General features: G+C 47.7%; 1 long non-coding RNA gene across 1 annotated transcript; it reads left to right on the top strand.

The window, feature by feature from the left end:
* Positions 1–649: 649 nt before the first annotated feature.
* Positions 650–11,595, top strand: LOC113951227. The gene is made up of 3 exons (XR_003529091.1): positions 650–678; positions 7,703–7,955; positions 10,994–11,595. It is a non-coding gene; the product is annotated as an uncharacterized LOC113951227 (long non-coding RNA).
* Positions 11,596–23,656: the final 12,061 nt, after the last annotated feature.

Below are 23,656 nucleotides of genomic sequence, written 5' to 3'. Positions count from 1 at the left end.
CCCGTGGGCACGCACCCACGGAGCCCCCCAGGGAACGCTCCTCACCCACAGCAATAATTACTATTCTAAACTTGACTAATTTAGCGGTTTGTTTAGCCCGGGCAGTGGTTGCTTTTCTAATTGCGGGAAAGATGTCCAGCTTTGAAACCGAAATAGACACAAAATAGCTGCAACCTCTTGGGCAAGGCACCCTCCCCCCCGACCACACTCCTCCGATCCGGGACGGCTGGGGATCAGTTTTGTTCCCCCAACACAGCACCGCCGAACAAAAGAGAGAAAGAGAGAGAAAATAATATTTGCTCAGGTCCCCCCTCTGCTCGCCTTTGATTTATCTGTTTACAACCGGGGACCCCCTCAGTTGAAACAAAAAATTCAATGAAAATGTAGTTGGAGAAAAGGCGGGCAAACTACTGGAAAAAAAAAAATTTGTGAATGGAAGAATGTGTTTGTGCATTCATTGTTAAAATAAAGAGCGTGCCGTGACGTCGGTACGGGGCAGCCAATGGGCGGAGGGGTAATATTTTTAAATATCCTCCCCGGCAGCCAATGGCGGGAGCGGTGGCAAAGACTAGCGCAGGGGCGAGCCAATGGCGGGCGGGTATGCTAATGAGGAGCTGGTCAGGCAGGAGCTGAATGTCAACTAGTCAAAGATGGAGGCTGGAGCGGGGAGGCCATGAGGTTGGTACCGGAGGATTTGCCCACGTTCCGATCGATGAGGGATCGGCGCCCCGGCGCGCCCGGGGCGGCGGCGGCGGGAGGCGGGCGAAGTGTTTAGAGGGGCGCGGAGCCGCGCCGCTCCCGCCACCTCTTTTGCGCTTCTTTTGGCAACTTTCCCCCCCGCGGCGCGGGGACCCTTCGTTCTCTCCCGTGCCGCAGGTACCGCGCGGGGACCGGGGCCCGCCGGCCCCGCCGCCGCCCACGGCCGCATCCGCCCGCCCGGGGAAAATGGCGGGAGCGCGGGCCCGAGGGGGCGCGAGGGGCGCGGCGCTGACAATGGCCCGCGGGGCGAGCGGCGGCGGGACGGGCGGCCGGGGGCGCCCCCCGCCCGGGGCAGAGAGGGCAGGGGCGGGGGGACCTGGCGGGGAGCGCGGGGCGAGGCGAGGGCGGGGGGAGCCGCGGGACGGCGGCGCCCCTCGTCCTCCTCCCGTGAGGAGACTCCTCCGGCTGCGCTCCCCGGAGAGGTTTCTCCGCGGTGCGGGAGGCTTTTCCTCCCGCATTGTAAGTGCGGCGGTTCCCCGAGTGAAGTTTGGCTGGTCGGTTTGCGTTCTGTCGTACGATCGATGCGAGGTGTTGAAAGGAGCGGGCGGGCGGAGCCGCCGAGGGCGGCAGCGGGGCTGGGGATAAAACTTGGGAGCGGCAGGAGTGGGGAAGGGGCGGCTGTGCCCGCCGGCAGCGGAGCGGGGAGCGGGGACAGCGCGGGGCGCATCGCCCGTGCGCCGAGCGCGGAGTAGCGCCGGGAGAAGCAATGCCGGCGGGCAGGGCTGGAAATCTCTAGATAGTGGTGAGCTACTTTTTTCTTTTTAACCGTCTTCCTCTCTCAACCGTTTCACCCATGCAAACAGTCCTTAGAAATGGAGTGGGACCTCGCGAATGAAATTCTTGTCGCCGAGGCCGGGCGCGCTCCCTCCCCACCCCCAGCCCGCGCTGAGGGCTGTTTCACGGGAGGATTCGCGGGTGCTGCCCGCTCTCATTGTGCCACAGCGCTCCTCCTGCAAAATGCTATTCCCATTTTTAAACGTAGCAAAACTCCTATCTCTCTAGATAGCATGTAGAATTGCTTTGCTAGAAGATCCTGTTTTAGAAGCTCCCTCTTTTTTTTTTTTTTTTGGCTAAAGCCCCCCAAAGAGCGAGGCAGTAAGTCACATGCTATCTCCAGCCAGTATTTATATTGGCTTAATATATAAATCTCGTAAAACTAATGCTTTGCTTAAATAGTCCAGAGTTTTTGCAATAAACCAGGGTGCGCAGCCTAAAGTGTTTCTTTGGCATTCTTGCACTTTGCCCCAATTCCGCTCCGTTTCCCTCCAGTGTGTGGTCTTCGAGTTGTGCAAGGAAAGCTCGTACCCTCAAACACAAACCTGGGACTCTGGAATTAAAAAAAAAAACACTTCCTAAAGTTTAACGTACACTCTTCTAGTTTTCTTTTTCTTTTCTTTTTCTTTCCTTCTTTCTTTTTTCCTTTTTTTTTTTTTTTTTAAACATCTCCAAACTAGCCTAGGTTTCTGGATTAGGGATAAATTTTTGTTAAAAAAAAAAGGGAGAAAAAACTGAAATGTAATAATAAAATAAGAATGATACAATTTAAGATTCTAACTGGGCTGGGATTTCCAAATCAATTAGCTTTTAGTTAGTACTGCTATGATAAAGTGACAACTCCAATTCATGTAGTGCATTTTCTCACTTAGCCCAAATTCCCCCACAACCAAATCAGTTTAATTCATTTTAGCATTTAGTACTTGTCTATGCAGTTCATGGAAAGTTGTTTTCTTTCAATCCAAAGTTTGGATTTCTTTGCATAGAAATCCTTTGCATTGTTTGAAATAAAAGAATTTTATAATTTCTCAAGTGATTCTTATTTAACAAATAGTTATGTTTTCCAGCTTTAAGTAAATGGTAAACAGTTTAAGCCTAAAGACTAACGAGTTGACTTTTAAATGTTAGTTATTGCTAAAATTATTTGGAATCTTTGATTTTTAATGATTAACTGATGTTTTCTTCTTACTACCCATATATTCTTTTGAAAAAGGAAAAATTATAATAGTAATGTTTTCATGGTGCAAGTAGGTGATTTTTAAAGGTCTCACTGCTGAATTGCAGTTGTGTTGAAACCTTGCTTAGATGCCTGTGTGAAATAGCAAGACTTCCTTAGCAATTAGAAGTGAAAAATTTAAGCTACTAGAAGCATATATGTCATAAATACCAAATATTTTAGCAGCTGATTCAGATGAAGACAAGAGAAAGGATATTAAATTATTGTGTCTTTAATATTTAGTTCATACACCTACTTTTGTAAAATACTGGGGTGCTGAAATGCAAGGACAATCCCAATTCTGATATTTGCTTTCACATGCTCTAATGCAGTAAATTTGTAATTGGTAAGGGGAAAAAAGTCCCTAAAGCAAGCTTATCTAAACTCTTGCTGAAGTTAATTCAAGATGCATTTGTGAAATATTAAAATCTAATTTTAAAGAATGACATTGATTCAATGTGGTTGTTGAAGAAACTCCTTTTTTTGAATGTAACAAATCTGTTTTAGAGCAAATCATGCACAGAAGGCCATCACTTGGAGAAGTTTCTAACTGATTTATCACTTATTTTGGAAAGTCTCTGAAGTATGCTGTTGTCCAGAGCCCTTTTTCTGTTGTACTACTGGCAATTATGATGAGCAGTGCAATATTAAAAGGGCATTGGCTGGCAGAAACATGACCCCCTTTAGCAGCCCACCCTCTTCAGAGTGGGCAACAACCCTAAAATAGATGCCTCCTCCAGTGTATCTATGCACGTATGTGAAATAAGGTTTTATAAATGTGAGAGTGGTTTTAAATAAGGAGAGAGATTCTGGTTATACATTTTGATGTGTCTGTCTATACAAATGGGTTGGAATAATTTAAACACATTCTATTTAAAACATAAGCTCCAAACATTGCTGGGAGCTTTCAAGGCATCACATTACCTGCTTTGTTTACCAATAGCTTGTGAGTAATTAATTATTAATTTCTACAGACTTCCATACAATATCTACATTGAAATTCTATAATGATTTCTTTATAGTTTTTCCTCTTAGAGAAACTTTCCCCCTTATGTTCAAGGTGGTCCCTTATCAATGTCTATAGGGATTTAGTGCTGATGATTTGTTTCTAAGAATCTGTGGTGTTTATACTGTGATTTTTGAGTGGTGACACACAGATGCATGTGAGATTCAAGCACAGGCGCTAGGTATTTTTATACCTAAGTTTCATCTGTTCTGTAACATTTCCCATAGCAAATCAAAGCACTGTGTATGTATACCATTCTATATGTATACACCCCCCCTCCCAGCTTTTTTCATCTATATTGGTCAACCATCATAAAATCACCGCACAATTAAGAAAACTTCTGAAGGCACTGGAAAGGGTTGACACTTTCTGTGATTTGTTTAAATTGTGTAGTTCATATTCACTGACTGACCAATTTGGGGCTTATGGAAACACATACATTTGGGGATGCCAAATTATGTCCCTTGTTTTATTCTCCATTACTGCAGAAAAATATTTTATCGTATAAAACCTTTATAACGTACCGTGCCTAGATATACTGGGCATGTAGCACAAGACTTGAATGGTTTGTTTAACAAGCCATACTAACAGTGGTCTTTTTCTATCTCTCTCCCTTTTTTTCTCTCTGTCATTTTTTAAACTAACTTTTTGGGTTTTGTTGTTTTTTTGTTTTTTGGTTTTTTTTATCTTGTCTAATTACGATTGCAAATAAACTTTGTCATGCAGAGTTTTATTGGGGCTAAACATAAAAACGTTATTGTGGTTAACACTGTAATGTAACAGTCCCTTACAAAAGGATGCAGGGACAGCTGTGCAGAACGTGACAGCGGCTGCTGGTATCGCTGGCTCTGACAATGTTGCACTACTGTCTGCACAAATAAAGCAGTGCAATAATATTGTCAAAGCATTTGGTTCCAGTCCTAATACATCCTTTATGATCAGTTACTGTTGCACACACAACCCTTGACATTATGGCATTCTGTAGTTATTTAATGCATTTTAGTAGGGAACCAGCCTCCTACCTTGATTTCTTCCCTCTACCACAAAGGCTCGAACTAGCATTAAAATGCCAAGATCATGTAGAAATTGCCTAAAAAATCCCTACCCATGTGTTTGTTTGTGTTTGGGTTGAGTGGTGTGTATGGAAATTCCTTGGGTTTTGTTCCCCATTTTGACTGCTTCAGTGTACAAAATGGATTGCCCTTTCTGCCACTAGCCTGGGTTTGTGTGTCCAAGTTGTAAAATAAAAAGCTGGCCTATTCACATTTTAAAGCCCTCTTGTCCTCCTTCAGAGCAATCACCACCTTTAAAAATATCTTGACCAGCTTTGAATATTTTCTTGCTTCTGCTCTAAAAATTAGAGTTTTATGAACCTAAGGATGTTACTGTTGTATAAAGAATTCAGTGATTTAATATATACACATGTATTTACACACTATTTAATTTTTGCTTCCTATTGATGTATTTCTCAAGTTCCATCGTATTTCACTTTTAGGGAAATTACTGTTAAGATTAAAGCAATATTGCATTTAAAAAAAATAGTATAAGATACCTAAATAATAATCAATTTGGATATGAAAGACAATCTTTCCCTGCACTTCCTAATATCAACGGGGAGCGAGGCTGAGAGACGTGGGGAGATGATGTAGGCCTAGAAACAGGAACACTGCATTCAGAATTGATCTTTAAATAACAATATGATGGTGACTGTCACTCGTGGTGTAGTTGGAGGCAGATGTGGTATTTTCCCTTGCAGCTGCTAAGAAAGGGGTTTGGAGGGCTGGGGGATGGGACTTTCCTCTCTCTTTTTTTTTCTTGAAGCCTTGAGCTGTTACCTTGGGAGCAAAGGGTGGGGGTGGGGAGAGCCGTCATACTGGAAATCAAATCTAGGTAAACGAGTGCTTTCAGATTGCACAGCACATCCCAAGCCATGCTGGGGTGTGCTGGTGAGTGAGCTATGGGGAGGCAGAAAATGGAGGACCACATCCTGAGGAGGGGAGCGTGTCCCATTTTAGAGGGATGAGGGGAAGCCGAATCCTCAATAACTCCAATTCTTCAATGAACAGGGGAGCAAACAAAAGACACCTTTTCAGTCCCTCTGTTTCTGGGGGGAGCTGAAGCCTGTCTCCCTCTTATGCCCAGAGGAGAAGGCTAAGCCTCCATGCCTGATCCGGAGGCACGGTGCTGTTGGCCTGTGTGGTGTACTCCCAGGCCTCCGTGGAGGTAACCTGAGCCGGCATGGCTCCCTTTCTCCAGAGCTTTTCTTTTCGTCCATCTCTGCATTGTAGTACAGTGTCCATTTTGGTATGCATTAAAGAACGGGGAGGCCTGTGTAGCTTTGACACTTTCCCCTCTTCCTCCTTCTAAATCTTGATTAATTAATAGGCAGGAGAGAGCAAAATCTATAAGGGCTTTGCTGGGGGGTGTCTTCCCCTCACATCATCAAAAGGAGCACAAGAGTGACCAGAGTGAAAGCATAAAGGGCCCTTTCCTGCCCCTGACCAGGCAGGAAGAGAAGGAGAGTGGACCAGTGAGAAGCTGGAAGCCACCCTGTAGCAGGGCAATGCTTTGTTCTCTGTGTGTGTGTGTGCTCATGGAGTCCATCAGTGAGTGAAAACAAGTGCTAGTGAAAGCCCTGGTGGGACTGATGCAGGGCTGTAAGATGGCCTCTCAGACATGTGAGCCTGCCTTGTTTGGAGGTGGGGAAATCACAGGGGGAATAGATGCATAGCTGTTTTCCTGTATGAAGTTATGTCTTTAAAAATAATATGGTCACTACACTTGAAAACCTCCCTTGGGCGTGGAGGGAATTTGAAGCGTGTGATACAAGGAAAGGCCTGTGCCATGACAAGGACCAAATCCCATTTGCAGAGGGAAAGGGACAACCTTCTGAGGCCTCCTGGCTCCTGCTGGGGCTATGGAGCTCACGAATGCCCTTCACTGAGTGCCAGCTCTTGGGAAGGCAGGCCCCAGGCATGTGAGGGGAGAGGACGAGGTTCCCTGCAGATTTGGGCCTGGGATGGAGATTACACATTCCAAACCCTCCCTTCCCCACTTTTTTTTTTTTAACCCTGCCTGGCTGAGGAATGTAACAGAGGAAAAAAAAAACAGTGGAGGAAAGCAAAAAAAAAAAAAGAGGGGGGATTCGGAAGCAAAGGCCCCTTCAGGAGTCTGTATTTGTGCAAGGGAAACCATTTGCATGTGTGTGGAGATGCCAGAGTTTGTCTCCAGTTGGGTCGGAGGGGGAGGGCGCGGGAGGAATGCGGGGAATCAGGTCGGGCTGCGGGGGGAAGGGCTCCGGCAGAGCTTCCATCCTGTTGTTGCATAAACTTGTTAAAAGAACCCCTCCTCTGTGGAGGCAGCACACATAGGGTATTAGTGTGGTGGAGGAGGCCAGACCTGTGCCCTGGCTACACAACCAATTGGAGCGGAAAGTGAAATCAGATGGTTTAAGTTTTCAGAGGGATTTTTTTTTCAGGGGGACTTTTTGAGTCATTGAATTGAGTGCTAGATCTCTTTTAAGGTCGCTCCTGCTCTGGCCGCTCTTGGGTGGTTTGGCGAAGGGAGGTGGCCGGGCGGGGGCAGGAGGTGCCGCTTCCCCTCCTGTTGTGCCACTGGCTCGGCTGTGCACACTTGGGCTGGGCCCCAGCTAGAAATCGAACCTCTGCCCCTGCAGGCTTGGGGATGGGGGCTTTGTGGGCAGGTGGGGTGTGTGGTGAGGGGAGTCTGTCCCTTGCCATGGGGGAAAGAGTTACTTGGGGGACCCCAAGATTAGCCCCACGTATGCTCTTCCCCAGGCAAGGAAACTACAAGGCCTTTCACTTGCCCTGTACACGCAGAGCCAGCAGTGGGATCTGCACTTCCAGGGTGATAGTATTTAGCCCTATTTTCCTCCTGCATTTAGAACCATAAGTCGTCTTTTTTTTTTTTTTTTTTTTTCCCATCAGACAGCAGAGCACTGGTAAACACCATGCAGAAAAGCCGTATTGTGGGGTTACAAAGTCTGGGCTGTTTAAGGAGCTCTGTCATTCCTTTTAATGGAGCTCACTGACGCAGGTCTGGGTTCTGCCAGCCGAGGAAATACTGCTGCTGAGAAAAGGGTTATTGAAACCCACAAACTAAATATTATAAGCAAGAATCAAATGGCAGGACATTCTGGAGTGTAATCCCTCCTGATTTCAGGAGAAGGGGAATGTATTGGTAAGTGGCTGTGGGTGACAGAATCTGTGAGCTTGGTGGGTGAAATGCACTTGGAAAGGTGATGTTTTCAGAGAGGATTATCAACCCTTACTCTCTCAAGTCTCTCACACCTGGACAAGTTGACTCTTGCATGGAAGCAAGAATCCCCTTTTTCTCTGGACAGATTTGTACAAACTTGCTAAATAGACTTAAGGAGCCAGGACTGGAATGCTAAGAATTTTTTCTCTCTCTTAAAAAAAAAGTAAGGAATTAAAAAGGCAACACTTCCCAGTTTTAAAACAATGATAAAATTATTAAATAGGATGGAAAACTCTAAATCAACTCTCAGCCTACAGCTGTTTCCAAAGTGTTTGCTCTGGCCTTTGGTAATAGTGTCAATTCCACTGCAGAAAATATATTGTAGACTATATAATGTATTTAATTGCAAGATGGCTTTTAAATGGTCTCCTTTCCTCAGGCTAGAGAACTGGCAGTGACCAGGGAAGCAAGGCTGGACAAAGCTTTGTGCCCTTCTATGTTTTGTGAGATTGCAACTGAGATGAAAATTTAAAAAACCTGCTTGCCCCGAGTGACATCTTTAACCACAAGAGAAACAAGCAAACAAAACAGCAACAAAGGGAAGGGGAAATGGCTCCCTGAGCTAAACCAGGGAAGGCAAGGTCTGATCTCACAAGGACCAGAGGCCTCTCAGCTCCAGAGACTCAGCTCACTACTTCATTTATCCCAAGGCTTCATTGTAAGGACACTTCAGTCTATTTGTCTGCTAACATCAGAAAAAGGGGACTTAAACACATAGCAGTGGCTCGCTAAAGTAAGATTCCCCATATGCACTGCCAAATAAAAAGCTTCCATTATTGAGCAACATATAAAATGCTATTTCCATACCAGTCTGGGTGACATTTCCATTTAGTTTCTCTAACTGTGATTAAAGGCAAGAGAGGTTTCTAAACATATCTAGAGATGCTGAGCCTCCTGGTGTATAAATAGCATGCATTTCATAATCTCGTGTTTAAACGTTTATTTTAAAATAACCCCATATACATTCCAGAAAGTCTCCCTGCTATAGGACATAGTGCAACCCAGGCTTTGCATATTATTTGCAAACTCAGAGGAATATTACTGGAATACTAGTGGAGGCTGATTCAGTCCTTTATTTTTCCTGGTTTTTGTAAAAAAAAAAAAAAAAAGCAAGGCGTGGGGAGGCCTGTGCCAATACACCATTTAGAGATAAGGACATTTTTGAGACACGTCTAGGCTCTCAGCACAGATCCAGAAGCATAAAGTAACTTAATTGCCTTTGCTTGGAACTTAACTTGAGGCTGAGGTTTCTAATTACATCTCTTACCCTCCCTTGCCAGTTGTAGCTTCTGCAACTACCGAAGTACTTAAGTTGTGAGGAAGTCATCAAATCGTGCTTCCCCCCCCACACTATCCATACATTAGCAACATCACTTGACAGTGCAGATTGTGTGTTTCCACTGTAAACTTGCCAGTTGGTTTGTCTCTTGGGCCATTGGAGAAGTTAAATTGTGTATATTAAGTCTAAGTCTTGTTTGAGATAACATCGAGGCTGCAGAGTGGAAAAGACATGGTAAACAATAAACAAAATAGAGACCAGATGAGAATAGATGGAAAGGTAAGGCTGAGCCTAGTTGCATCTTTTTTAATGTTCTCAGTCCAACTGGATGTCTAGGTTGCAGGGATTGTCGGGAAGTAGTGGCAGGATTAAACCTGAGGTTTTGCCAAGGTAACAAGAACACAGAAGTTTGATAAAACTCAATTCTGAGCTGCTTTCAGCAATCTCTGTGAATATAGCCTTCTAATTAGTGCGAGCAAAGATTTAATACAAATAATGTGGAAAAAATATACCTGTTTTCTTCCCCAGGCATCACGAAGGATGGGGAGAGGGAGGGATTGGGACAGATTAGAGATTTTGTTTATCAGGCATTAGAAAAAACCAAACATTGAATGGAGCTTGCCCAGCTCCTTTTTCTTTGGCATGTCAGGCAACATCAAAGGGATTGCAGGGCTGCCTCACCAGCATGCTAAAAGCCAGGAACCTCTAATGGCAAAGACCAGATAAATGTGGCATGGATAAATTAGCCAAGAATCCATGAATTAGGAGATTGTCTCTCCATTACACTCTTATTTAATCCACTGGAAAGCAGACTGAGGAAAGAGAAGCTTAATGTGTCAAAATCATGACCTGGTTTAGGATGGCCTGGGAATGAAGCTTCCTTCCTCTGGACTCTCAAGTGTTCCTATGTGACAAATGCACTGGGGCAGGTTAACTGGGAGCCAGAGTGCAGAGGAAGAGTCTAGCTGGCAAAGCAGCCCTGAAGTCGGAGGTATCTCAGCTCTTCCCTGGGGATCATTTCTGTGGCTGTTAGTGTGTTCAGCACTAAGCCAGCCGCAGTTGAAGATTGTGCCTTCCAGCCTAGGACAGAAAAGGTGCTGGGGAGGGGGAAGAGAAGAAAAAGCCAAACAAAACAAGCTAGGGCAAAACACGTGTGCGTCTCCAAACACTGTTTAATCTGTGTGCATAAATGTGAAGTCAGTGCTGGACAGCCAGCCCTGGAGATCCTGTTTCGCTTTCTAATTTTTAGTGTGTACTTAATCCTGTGATTTCCAGTGAAGGGAGGGGTATTTTAAAACACTGGGCTCTCCAAGTAGGAAAGCCCTAGAAAGGAAGTTCTCTGAAGGCTTGACGCCTGTTACTAAGAGGTTCAAAATACAACTATCAGTTAATCAAATAAATAACGCTTCCCAGCCTCTAACAGCTAGGCAGCTAATTGACTGAGGCTATTAATAAAGGAGAGAAATTTGCACAGAAGAATGTGAGAACTGGGGATGGAGGAAAAAATCTGTTCTGGAGTTAAAAATGTCCTAGGAGAAAGGTATAGCACCCATACACAGATTCTGTGGGTCAGAGATTTTCTGCTCTGTTCCTGCATCCTCACTCTCTCAGGAGCACATGGTGCTGTCATCCGTAGGGCAGTGCACAGCTTTCTAACTTTTTACCCCTTCCCCATTTGCAGGCATGGAATGAAGCTCCCTCCAGTCACCTGCTGCAAGACACATTATCCAGCTTCCTAACCTTAAGGATGAGACCCTATCAATATTGCCTCTGCTTTTGTGATCAGGGTAGTAGTGCAATATTGCTTATAGGGTCTTTTCTTTTGAGGGTTATTCTTCATGGAGAGAAGAAAGCCACATCAGGAAAAACTAATCCTATGTGCCCACCGAGTTAAGGGAAAAGTTGTGAAATGCTGAGCGTTGTTAGATAGGCGAGTAATTGTGCAGAGATGTTATTTGTGACAAATAATCGTGCTATTCTGGTGACTCAGGTTGTGAGTAATGGGTATATTTCTGATGCTATCACACAGGATTCAAAACGGCCTCGTGTTTAAAACACATAAGCAGTGATTGAAACCAGAGAAACCCATCAGGGCTCCTTTTTAAAATACTATGAGTCCCGAGACATTTGAAGGGTGCCTATATTACATACTGATGTAAACACCCACCAAGGGATGGGAGGAGATACATTGCCATACTTGCTGTTTCCGTGCCTGATCCCAGCCCGAAAACGAGTGCGATGCGAAGCAGAGCACAGCACAAAGAGGCCGAGGCTCTAATCTCAATAACCTCCTCGAAACAAAGCTCATGCTTCTGCCTGGTGAGCGCGGCCCGCCGGGCTCCGCAGCCGGGTCCGCAGCCGGGGCTGTTCCGGGGTCGGGCGGCACAGCGGGGCCGGGCGCTGCCTCCGGCCCTTCCCAAGAGCTGCTCTCTGAGGTACGTGGGAACGGAGCAGGGATGGGGGTGTTAAATCTCCTCTCCGCTTTGTGAGGATCAGCTGGGGGCTGACAGCAGCCGGGATGGCCGAGTGGGTGGCCCTGCCTTCCATTTCAGGTGGTCCCCCCGGTCCCTTTCGGGACCTCAGGGGCCCAGGGAAAGGGGTGGTGGGAGGGGACTGAGGGCCGGATCAGGGCGCGGCGGAGCAGCCGCTGCCGCGGGGCTTTCCGTCCAGGTCCCCGGGCGCCGCGGGGCCGCTGCCGCGCGTCTCTCCGCGGCGCCCGGGCTCGCCTTGCCGGTCCAGGGGTGTGCGGGGGAGGGCCCCGAGCCATACGGCGGGGCCGTGCCCCCTGCCTCCCCATTGTAGGGCTGACCCTGCCGCTGCCCTCGGTTTAAACCCTCCTCCTCCCCTCCCCGGCTGCCCCCCCCAACATCATTCCAGTGAGAAGCGGCCAGCTCGGAGACAAAGCTAGGACCTCCCCACCCCACTCAGGCTCTCCCTTCGTGCCCTCAGCCCGGCAGCCGGGCTGCAGGCCGGAGGCTACTGCAGCTGCTGGGCCAGCGCTGGGACCACCGGGCGGGCTGCCCCTCTTTCCCTGTTGCACTACTGTCACGGTCGCAGCGAGCAGTGCAATAATGAAAGGGCGTCAGTGCGCTGGGGAGCGGCGAGAGCCGGAGACGAGCCGGTGACAGCATGCGGGGACGGGACGTCCCGCCTCCCCTCCCCCGAGAGCCACCTTAACAGGGGGATGGGGGACACACACACCACTCTGACGGACGGACTTTGGTTGTGCAACTTTCTTTGTTTCAACACGCAGCGGCGGTGAGTGTGCGCGCAGGGACAGGGCAAGGTGAGCGGCTCCGCGCACCGCTCGCCCCGGGCCCGCGGCCGCCGCCGCTTCCCGCCCCGCCGGCTCCGGCCGCGCTGCCTGGGGCAGCCCCTCTGCTGTACCCGGCCAACACCAAATAAATAAAGTGACCCCAAGTCCCCTGTCGCTGCTTTTTCTTCCTAGAGGGGCTTCTTGCAGGTCGGCAGCCCCTCCTGCCTCCCTGGTAGCCCCTCGCAGATAAAAATCCCCTCGACGGGTTTTTGCGCTGTGGTTCGGTGTGCTGTTCACCCGTTTGGTCTTTGTGGGGAGAGACCAAAAATGCGAATAGGAAACGAGCATCTTCCTTCACTGTGGAGCCTGAAAAACGGGCTCGAGTCGTGCCCTAGTGCGGGGTTCAGCAACGGGGGAGCACGGGTAGGGAAGCAAGTGTGGGGCGGGAGGGGAAGGGTTTGCAATAATGGAGATGATAACAGCGTTTTGCATCTGGGAGCTGTGCTGAGAAGGCCAGGAAATAGCCCTTTGATTATTAGTGGCCATGGTGAAATGGATACTTCTGTAAAACAGGGCTGGGGAGGGGTATTTCCTTTAGCAAAGGACCTTTCCGCTCTGGCCTTTTGAACCTGTGCTTCTCTCTGGCACTGTTTCTGCTTCATCATGACTTTTTGCAGAGGTAAGTGAGTGCAGAAAGCAGGCTGGCTGTAGGAGAGGGATGCAATCTAATCCTGATGAAAAGGCTTTTACAGTTTATGCTTCATTTCCTATTTCTTTCGGGTTCTCTCTTTCTTCCGTCCCTCACATGCACAAGCAGATACAAAAGCTGAATCCTTCCCTGCAGTCTTTCTCCCAGGGAAAAGTCAGCCCCCTCCCCAGCTTCACCTTCAGGCTTTGCGCACACAAAATGGCTGCAGCAGCCTGTGGGTGGGCATGGAGAGCTCAGGAAGCTGCTTTTCTTTTTCCCACCCTGCCTGCCCAGGAAGACCTTCTGCTTTTATTTTCTGTGGCATTTTGCTCTTGCATAGCTCTGTGCAAATCCAAGGGGGGCTCCTATGTGTAATCTATGCATGGAATGGGAGCTGGGGAGGGAAATGGCCAGTTTGCATGAGAAGGGGACCTATCGGGCCCCAGTGTTTATTTTTTTGCTGACCTTCTGGGGGTATGGTCAGTGAGAGCTGTGACAGCTGCTGGAAGCGGCAGGGGCTTTGAAGATTGTGAAGGTTGTGACCTCGAGGCCCCTTTCCTCTCTCTGTCCCAGGAGCTGCTGAGTCAATCAGGGAAAAGGGGAGGTTGAAATGGGGGCTGCTCTTTAGCCATTTTTCAATTGGTGAATGAAACAGGAAAGGACAAATGCAAGAAGAAAAAAGAGTGATTACTTCCACTTTGGTGCATTACTGAGAAGGGGGAACCTCTCTTTGGCAAAAGATTATAACAATAATGGGAAACCACTGTGCTCCTAAGATCTAGCACCTTGAATAAAGGATTTAACTGGGCAAGGAGCTGATGGCAGATCAATAACAATAAATTAGGGGGAAAGCCTATGAACTTCTCTTGGTTCAAAGCAAGAGGAAATCCACCTCTCATTTCCACATGATATCAGCTCTAGATGTAACAGCAGCAACATGTTCCTAGTTGGCCCACTAGCTCCCACCATCTCCTTGACCCTATACTAACACACCTTCATCTTTGCTGAGCTCAGCTGAACCCTATGGCTGAGACTGCAGAGACCACTGGGAATGGCTGCACCACACATGCCAAAATGAAGGGACAAAGTACATTGAGCAGGGCTGTTATCCTTGACTGTGTGTGCCTTCAAATGGCACAAGCTCCCCTGGCAATAGACACCCCTGGGCAGCCCACGAGAGGGCTCTCAGCCCCAGACCATTCTCTTAAGCCTAGTGAGTGGGGTTTAAGTCTTTTTCAATGTCTGGATAACATGATCCTATGGATCTTTCCTTTTAAAATACTAAGCAGAACAGCAAACAGAGCACCCGGCTTCGGTTGACCAATACACAACAGAGGCAAAGAAAGCAAATAGCAGGCTTTTCACTTAGTTTACACAGGGGGCACTTAAATACTGTATTGGTTACATAATACCATTTGGGGGTTGGGGCTTTACACATTCTTCTACTAAATATAACTGTGAGATTTGTTTTAAAGTGATCAAAACAAATGCAACCACAGCTTTGAGGCTATGATTAGACATAATACCATTAGGTATCTCATTTACTGAAAACCAAGGCACAGTAGAATTCTTTCCCTAGACCTGCTGATCAGTGCTCCACTTGCTCTACTGCAGCAGAGGGTGTACATTGCCTCTACAAGGGCTGTCATAGACAGCCACTTCCCTGCAGGAAGCACAAGCTGCTGGTTTTTAGGGCTATATCCTGCCACTGCTACACATCGAGTCCTCAGAATTCACCTCAGCATAGAGTGGACAGGACATGTTTTGGCAATTACAGTGAAATAAGCGCTAAGAAAGAGGATGAAGCATATAAAAAAATCTAAATCCTAGCTGCAATTGATTAGGGAAAAGGTATAACCTGTTAACTCCTCTACAGGACCCTGTTCAGATGGAGTACCTGAAAGTATATTCCCTTCCTGAAAAGCCCTCCAGTAAACACCCTGTTTCCATCCAAAGGGAGTAGCAGGTGGCCAAACTGCTCCACTGGAGGCTTGACAATGGCATTATCTACCCAGCTTTTCAGCTGACGCCTGGCTCAATCTGTACACAACTTTTGAAACTTCAGCTAAACCCTTCCTGGGAATGGAAAGCTTCCCCAGGCAAAACCTGGATCTAGCAGCCCTGTGTTCTTGCAAAGGACCCATCCCTCTGCTCAGAGGTGAACAGAGGGGGAAAAAAAGCCTCAGAGCATCAGAGCTTTAAAACTATGCTCTTCTCTTTAGTGTGTTGTCACCAGAAGCTTCATGGGCAGAGATCTCTTCCATAAGGAACTGGCACAACAGTGTGTGGGCAGCTAATTGAGAATGGAAATTCCTTGGGGCAAACCAAAATAACCTTTGCAGCACTGCATGGAACTGGGTACACTGCCTGGGCTCAGCATCAAACACAGACTCTGTAAAACTCCTGCTTACTCATTCACCTGGAAGGTGGGTGAGCCTTTGTCTTTTAAACCTCCTGAGACACAGAGTAATCGGATGACAAGGATAAGCCGCTGTGCACAGTGCAAACTCGAATGTATCATTTTGTATGGGTGTAATAAGTCAGATATTTTAAAGAGTCACCCTGCTACTACTTACTACAAAAAATAGAAGACCTCTGCTTCCCTCAAATACCGATCTGCTAAGAAGTAATATCTTTGCCAGGAGTCACTACATCTATGTGAGCAGTTTACCCAATTAAAATCGATAGACAGTTACACTGAGTACGAAAACCACCTTCACATAGTGCTAGAAACAAACTGGTTTGTTCCCCCATTATGAATCTCTGTCATATTTCAGAACAAGTTTGGAGTGATGGCACTCTGGGTTCACACAGCCTTCCAGCAGAAAATTCAGTTGCTTGGTTTTTCTTTTACAGCAGATATACCTTTAATAGATCTCTACCTTATTTTGAAAAATTCAAACAAAAGGGAGGCTGTGCTCTGGGAGAAGCAGAAAATTAAAGATTTCATGTTCTGAAGGAAAAAGGGATCTCTCACCAGCCCTAGGGAAGTATGGAGGTCACCATCATGTGCCAGCTGTTACAGACACCAAGTATGAGCAAAGCTAAGGATTCCTCACTGTCTATTCCCAAACACCAAGTGATTCACTTCGAGCATTTATAGCAGTGTTTGGAGCAAGTGAAAGGTCATTTTGGTGTTCCCTGGTTGAATCTCTGGCCAAATTCTCTGGTCAGAATCGATCCTCAGTTCTTCCTCTTGTTTCACTGTCTACACACAGACATCCCTACTGCAAGCTAAATGTTTACAAGAAAAAAACCTAACAAACCAACAACCACAAATCCCCTCCAAAAATTTCTCTCTCCCACATACACAGACACACACACAGACACACACACACAGAAAAAAAAAAAAAAAAAGGCAGGAGTGATTTTCATCAGGAGCGGGGGAATCAGAATAATATTTAAATGGGGAAAAAGTGAAGCCGAACTGTTTTCCATTTGCACCTTGCATTAAGGGAGGCAGTGGGGTAAGGGGGTCTTCTTTAAAGCCTCGACTAGCTGAATGAATGGCTCTTGGCACGACAGCCAAGAGTAAAGTCAAGAGCCTGCCTCCCCCTCTGGCTGCGGAGCGGTCGCCGGTGCCAGGGGGAGGCTCTCTCGGGCTCCGCTCCGCGCCCGCTGCCCCGACCGCACGGCGAGCACCCGTGCGTCGGGGAGGTGCACCCTGCACCCGTGAAGGAAGAGATTCAGTGCCGCGGGCTCATTTTCGGTACTAGGCAAAGGCCAGTGCAGCGCAGTCGGTCGAGTCCGACAGCTGCCGCCCAGTGAAACCGGCCTCTGCAAACGGGTTGCTTGGGGGTTCCGAAGCGTCTCTGGCTTGTGGCTCTTGAGAGGACCTCGCTGACAGTCAGCCCCGCCACTTTGTTCGCAGGCTCTGTCCAAAGGGAAAGCCCATGGAGCTTCCCCCACGGGGGCAGAGAGATGCAGAGGGAGGCTCCCTTTCCGTCGGGGAAGGTGTGCTCGAAAACACCCATCGTCTTCCCCTCCGTTGGGAGGCTGACGAAAAAATCACGTCCGCCGGTCCCAGCAGAGAAAGGCAAAGAAAACCTATGTCCCGTATGGGACAAAGAAGTATCGACACGTTTTTGAGATCACTCAGTTCTGCAGCTGTGCACTGAGGGCTGGTCGTAAGTCCTAGTCCAGCACCTTAAGCATAGGTCCACCTATTCCTACCAAAAGGTTCCTTTGACCTCAAATAACACTTTATGAGGATGGAATTTTATTTTAAGGTTAAGTCTTAAGGTATTCTTTCAGTATGAACCATAGCGTCTCAGAGTGAACAACAGATAATCATTTTCCTTCGGTCTCTAATTGGCACCAAATATAAGAAACTCTGATCTAGTGTCAAGGTGGTTTTCTGGCAAGAACAATCTAGGGTAACTTTCCTATGGAGAAGAACGCAGAAAGTAGGTTGGAAATAAAAGAGGCATTCTGCATTATTATTATTTTCCCTTCAGAGCACCTTTTAATGTAGCGTCCCACACCAGCCTTCCCAGCGCAGCGTCCCCTCCCCAGTGGGGACAGTGCCGTGGCACGCAGCCGGCAGTACCTCCGCTGTCGGAGCTACGCCGCGGGGTCCCAGCCAGGGGCGTGCTGTGGGGCAGAGCAGGGGCTGTCTCGGCAGCAGGTTAGCGCTGAGGATGCTGAACCACCCTCCCCGGCCAGCTCTCACTGTACGTCCCCTCCACGCCTGCGCCCTGCCCCCCGCAGCCCCCGCCCCTGCCCTGCTGGGGAACGCCGGGCTCGGAAGCCTTCGTTCTCCGTCACTGACAGGCATATTCACTTTGTTCTGGTGTTCCCCACATTCGGGACCCCACCTTCCTGTCCCGGCACAACAGGATCTGCGGGGGTCGCTCGCTCCCTGGCAGGATTTTCGGGTGGCACTGGGGAGGAAGCCGTAAAAGCCGCGTTGTCAAACTTCCACTCTTTGGAGGGTTTTCAAGCTTTTTCTCTGCTACCCATCACTACTCTCCTGGAGGAGGGTGTCCCTTCAACTCCAGCTGCCACTTCCAAAAACCACAACAACCTCTACCTTTCGGAGTAGGAACGAATGAAGTTGTGCTCTCCCAGCTGAGAATTCACACCTTAAAGAGCAAATCTGTTGCGGCCGGTCCGGTCGCCCCTCTCTGCCCCTTGAAGAGCAGCATCCCTCCTGTCCTCCAGCGCCAGGCTTTAGTCTTGGGAAAGGTAGACTTCCTAAGGGGCGTCACGAAGCTCTTTACCCCCCCAGAGCCAAGACGGAGGGGGGGGGGGCCTCCGAGGCTGCTGGGACTTTTTTGCAAGATTTCAGTTAATCACTCACAATAAACAGCCTCCCATCTCATCAGGGAAAACAGCGGCCATATAGAAAGACAAATATTTTAACATTTTAAGCTATTTTGTCTTAGAGACTGAAGTCTCCGAACCTGACCGAGAGCCACTCTCATCACCAGGGGTTTGTATCGCTGAGGAAACGTAGCACAACACAAACGTGTTTTGCTGTGCAGCTTTACAGAAAATTGCCTGCAGCTCGACAGTAATCATCTGCACACCCGCACCCCGTGAAAGCAGAGGTAATGCGTTCAAGAGTATAATATTTGCAAGAGAGCAGATGGTGCTCCCTTGGGTGCAATTTCAGGAGAAGCCTTGCATTCCGCACTTCTCGAGGTCTGTTTTAGCCACACAGGTTTAATGCTACAAGAGTTTTTTTGTTTTGTTTTGTTTGTTTTTTTTTTTTTTTTTTTTTTTGCTATGGAGTCACAAGCACAGCGTAAGATTTTGCTGGCACGAATCATGACCCTTCCCGCTTTGAACAAGACGGAAGGACACAAGTGGAGTAGACCGGTGATTAAACGAGAGCCTACGCAATTCTTTTATGACACTCTGTGTGCCCACTGAAGCCAGTTACCGAGCTAGATCGGTTTGTGGTAGGATGGGAACTGCTGGAGTTGCATTAAGGCGTATTTCTCTCACAGTGCAGCAGCACGGTTAGAGTATCCATAAGCACGGAGCCCTCCGGACGTCCTGGATGCGGGACAAGCACTCAGGGCACCCGGGAGTGCTCGTGCGCCTCTCGGCTCCCACATCCGGGCAGGTACTGACTCGCTGCTGTGTTTTCTCGGCCCGAGGAGGCACAACGATCCCCTTTGCAGCCTTTCGGACTCTTGAGCTACTGGGGTTTAAACTTGCCGCTCGGCCAGAGGAAGTCGGATGAAGGCAGAGGAGGAACCGGGGAGGGACCCCCGCTCTCCGCCAGCCCACCGGGCACAGGGCGACGGCGCTGCCCAGCGTAGCCCCGTCCTTCGTCTTCGGCCTTGCGGCAAAACATCGCCACGCCCACGAGGAGCTTCCCACGGGAGACGTGCTTCGCAGCGCCCAGGGCTTCTGCCGGGGGCCGTGCTCTGCCCGCAGCCTGGGGCTCCGGCGGGCGACGGGGCCGGCACATGCCGTGGGACGTCCCCGCTCCCTCCACGCCCCGCTGCGGCGGAGACGAGAGGGGTGGGGAAGGGGCAGAGAACTGTGAGGATAGATTCGCTACGGGAATGAGGGTCTTGGAGGAAGCCTCTTGACATCACCCAAGGATCGCCGTTAGCAACGGCTGGCACGCAAATACTGATACCCGGGATCGCAGAAGGTTCCTGTGCGAGAGCATCTTTCCGCTAGACATGAAGGAATATCAGCAGGCAGTGGATGGTGAGAAACCAAAATTGCACTGCCAGGGAGATCTGCAGGAAAAGAATCTCTGTTTTTTTGGCACATGAACAAAACCCTCGGCAATAACGGCGCCGAGAGGAAGGGGAGCTGGACTCGCCAGCCCCCTGCCCCCACCGAGGACGGCTGGCGTAGCGAAACGTGGGCGACCCACGCAGCCAGCGGGAGCTGCATCCCCGCAGGATGGCAGGGAGAACTCAGCGGCTCGCAAACCGATACCGCGTCGGTAAGAGATGGCAGCTCCTCATGCCAAAGGGAAGCCTCGGCGGCTGGCACAGGATCCACTCCAGGGGAAGTGGTCCAGGAAGAGCCGAGGAGAGCCAGGTGAGTCACACTAAGGACAAGAGCTGTTCATGTGTTACCACTGACGAGCAACGTATTCTGGCCAGGAACAGATCGTTCAGTTTTCGCTTTTGCTGTCGAGATCTTGCAAGATGCAATGAGTTTTGTTATAGATGACGGGAGGAGGTGAGCTCCCTGTTTAACCACTCTTTTGTACCTTTCCTTCCCCCACCGAGCAGAAACCGGTATTTAATTTTACAATACAGGTCATTGCCTTAGATGTGTACTGTAAGCAAACAGACTTCAACCTTGGCCTCACTTTATCGATCCTAAAGAAAAACAGGAAATAGAAACGCCTGAAGTACCGCTTCAGAGCCTACGCTGTTTTAAACTTCCCTTTCGAATAACCGAGCAGTACATGACTTGGCAGAGCGCACCTAACGCGAGGCACGGCCGCACGGGAGGTCTTGCAGCAGCAGATCGCCTTAGCAGTGTAACGCGGGGGAAGCGGACGTTATTTGTTTCCCCCTGAAGAGTATAAATCCGCAGCGATCAAAGCTGCGCAGCTGAAACACCGCCGGGCTGCCAAAGGCGCTCGATTCCCAGGGAGCCGGCAGCGCTCGGGAGCAGCAGGCGGAGGAGCAGCGCTCACTAGCGGCCACCGCTCCCGGCCCGCTCCCCGCTTCCAGATGGAGATAGGGGGAAAGACGCGCCCGCCCCTTACTCCTCAGAACGACCCTGCTCGCATATACCCCACGTTTTCATACAGCTCATCCACAGGACTGTTCCCTAGGCAGGACAGAGTAGTCACTGGCCAGTCCAGGGAGCCGCGGGCAGGGGGCTGCAGTCAGCTCGACCCTTCCAGCCTGCAGTGGCCGGGCTGTCTGAGATGGCGCTGAGAAGGCATCAGCAGAAGAAAAATAACAACACTGGGTACCTATTGCATCTTATGTTTAGCTGTGGTTTGAGATACTTCGACATTCAGTACAGAACACACTTATGTTACTAATCAGTAGTCTCAGAAAATGAAGCTTAGGTGGATAAATACATAACCATCACAGAGATCGAGCAAAGAGCCTTAGATCCCAGTCACAGATCAACAGTCCTCCAGACATGCAATGCCAGCACCCACACATTATTTTTATAGTTTAAAAAAGCACATAGGAACTAATCAGGCAGCTTTGCAGCTTGTATACATTCTGATTAATTTCTAATGTTTTTTAAGGGTTTGGTACCCTTGAGATGTCATACAGCTCCTAACACTTCTTATCCTAACGAAGCAGGACATCATTTTCCCAAAGGATTGAAGACAGCTGAATCCCTCACAGAACAGTGGCTTGAATCAGTATCAGAGGAGGATTTCACTGGGAACTTCATGCTAATTTAGAATTAGCACAATACCAAATATAGCAAGAAGGTTTCTATAATCAGTTTAATTTGATGCAATTTAAAGAGAAAAAAGCATTGAACGGTGCAGCTAATAAAGTCTACTTTTCAAGGTGGTCACTACATTCCCTCCTTGTCTCATATACACCCAAAGTAATTCAGTACTGTCCTCAGAGGAATTGGTTGACCATCTCAAATAATTCCCACACATTACTCCAATTACTGCAAGCTTGATTCAGGAAACAAAAGAAAAGGAGCTAACCCTGCTGTTCCATCTTTAGAGTAAAAAGAAACTATTAGATACAAATACTCCAAGTCCTGCTAAAGTATTTATAAACATGGGAGCACTAAGATGTTTAGAATGGCAGTGGGAGGAGGGGAAAAAGTGTAAAATATTTATTCCTCTAAGCATTTAAAAAACCTTAGGACCTTAAAGTTTATTACTGTTTGTGATTTGCATACATAATAAATGCTACGTACCCCAAGTCTGAATTGCCTTGTGTTTCCTATGCAACTCCAGGTTGGTAAGGTTCGCCATTTTATTCCTCCTTGAGGAAGCGAACCACCCCCTGTGCTTCCTATCCCCCAGGATAGAATCAAACACAATCAAGAGGAAAGCACTTCCTTAGCTCCAAGCATTCCTGTTTAAGGGCAACCTTTTTGTTGTAGTTGTTTCCTAACAAAGCTTAATGACACAACCACAAGTGCTGCCTTGTATCTCCAAAAACATGGGTTCCTGAAAGGCAACTGATGAAACAGCCACGTTATGAAGCAATTAATGATCAAACATATTTGAACAGTGGCCCAGAGCTGTATTACAGGAAAATGTGTTTCAAGAGAGAATTGCAAAACCAAAAGGACACAGATGAAAACTCAAAACTAGGAAAGAGGGACAGCAGCATCAGGCATCCTACATACAAATTCTCTGCCAGCAGGAAATTTAACAAAGAGGTAGCAAGAATGTCAAGCAGGGATTCAGACACGTAGCAAGATGTTGCTGCTGGAAAGAAGGTCCTGATAAGGTTCAGCCTCTGTCTAGTACAGGTGTGAAACATGGCGCATCTACATTGCCAGCTACTGCTTCAGTGCTGGAGAAGAGAGGCAGAAGAGAAAGAAGATTCAGTAAAACTCACAGGCTTAAAAACATGGCTGAGTAAGCATCACTGTTACAGGGTTGTTTCAATGGTAGATTTTTTTCTTCTTAAAAAGATATGCTCATTTAACTTAATAAGAGCAGATATACTCAATTAGTATTCCCAAACAAATGAAATTAAAACATTGGCTTATATTTAGGCTCAACATTCAGAATCAATGAGCTGTACATCCCTTCCAGCACTTTTGAAGAACTAAAAACAGTCCTCATTCACACTGAGAAGCCAAAACACATAGCAAGTGTTCATATGCTTAGCAGTTATAGAGAGTTTTAAAAACCTTCCAGAAATAAGAGTAAAAATGTTTGTAGACACACACTTGCCTCCAAAATTAGCACATCTAAGGAACTTTGTCATTTTACATTGAACTAGATATATACGTGTCAAATGCAGTATTTGAGAGATTGTCTTCAACATAGTTCAGAGTAGATAGTCTTTAGCAACTATTCCCACTAAGAACAACTATAAATACAGATTCCCCTAATTCTTTCCCCAAAAGCCCTTCTAGTTTACTAAAGGAAGAGTAACAACATCAGTGCACCTTTTCAAAGATTTCTTGTAGTAGTAAGTAAGAAATTTGGAAGCATTTGTTATTTAAAAGAATTATTATCTGCTAGCATCAGAAATCAAAATAAACAGCTTTCACTTAACATTGAAGCATACAGAGGATTTTGACAGGAGATATCATAAAATTTATCACCTTAAAATAAAGGAAAACAAATAAGCAAAACAGCAATCCCGAGTTTTATATCTACATCTCTCAGTATTTCATGTTTTACTCTAGAGACCCAACATCCTTGGACAGATGATAAAATCACATGGAAAACGAACACCACCACCCAGCAATATAAAAACGGAGATTCTCCATATCTCTAGAGCTCATCTGTGGTG

Source organism: Corapipo altera, unplaced genomic scaffold, assembly GCF_003945725.1.
Source record: "Corapipo altera isolate COAL_440 unplaced genomic scaffold, ASM394572v1 67, whole genome shotgun sequence".
Classification (NCBI taxonomy): domain Eukaryota; kingdom Metazoa; phylum Chordata; class Aves; order Passeriformes; family Pipridae; genus Corapipo; species Corapipo altera.
Note: the sequence above shows the minus strand (reverse complement) of the source record. Positions and strands in the feature narration are given on the sequence as shown.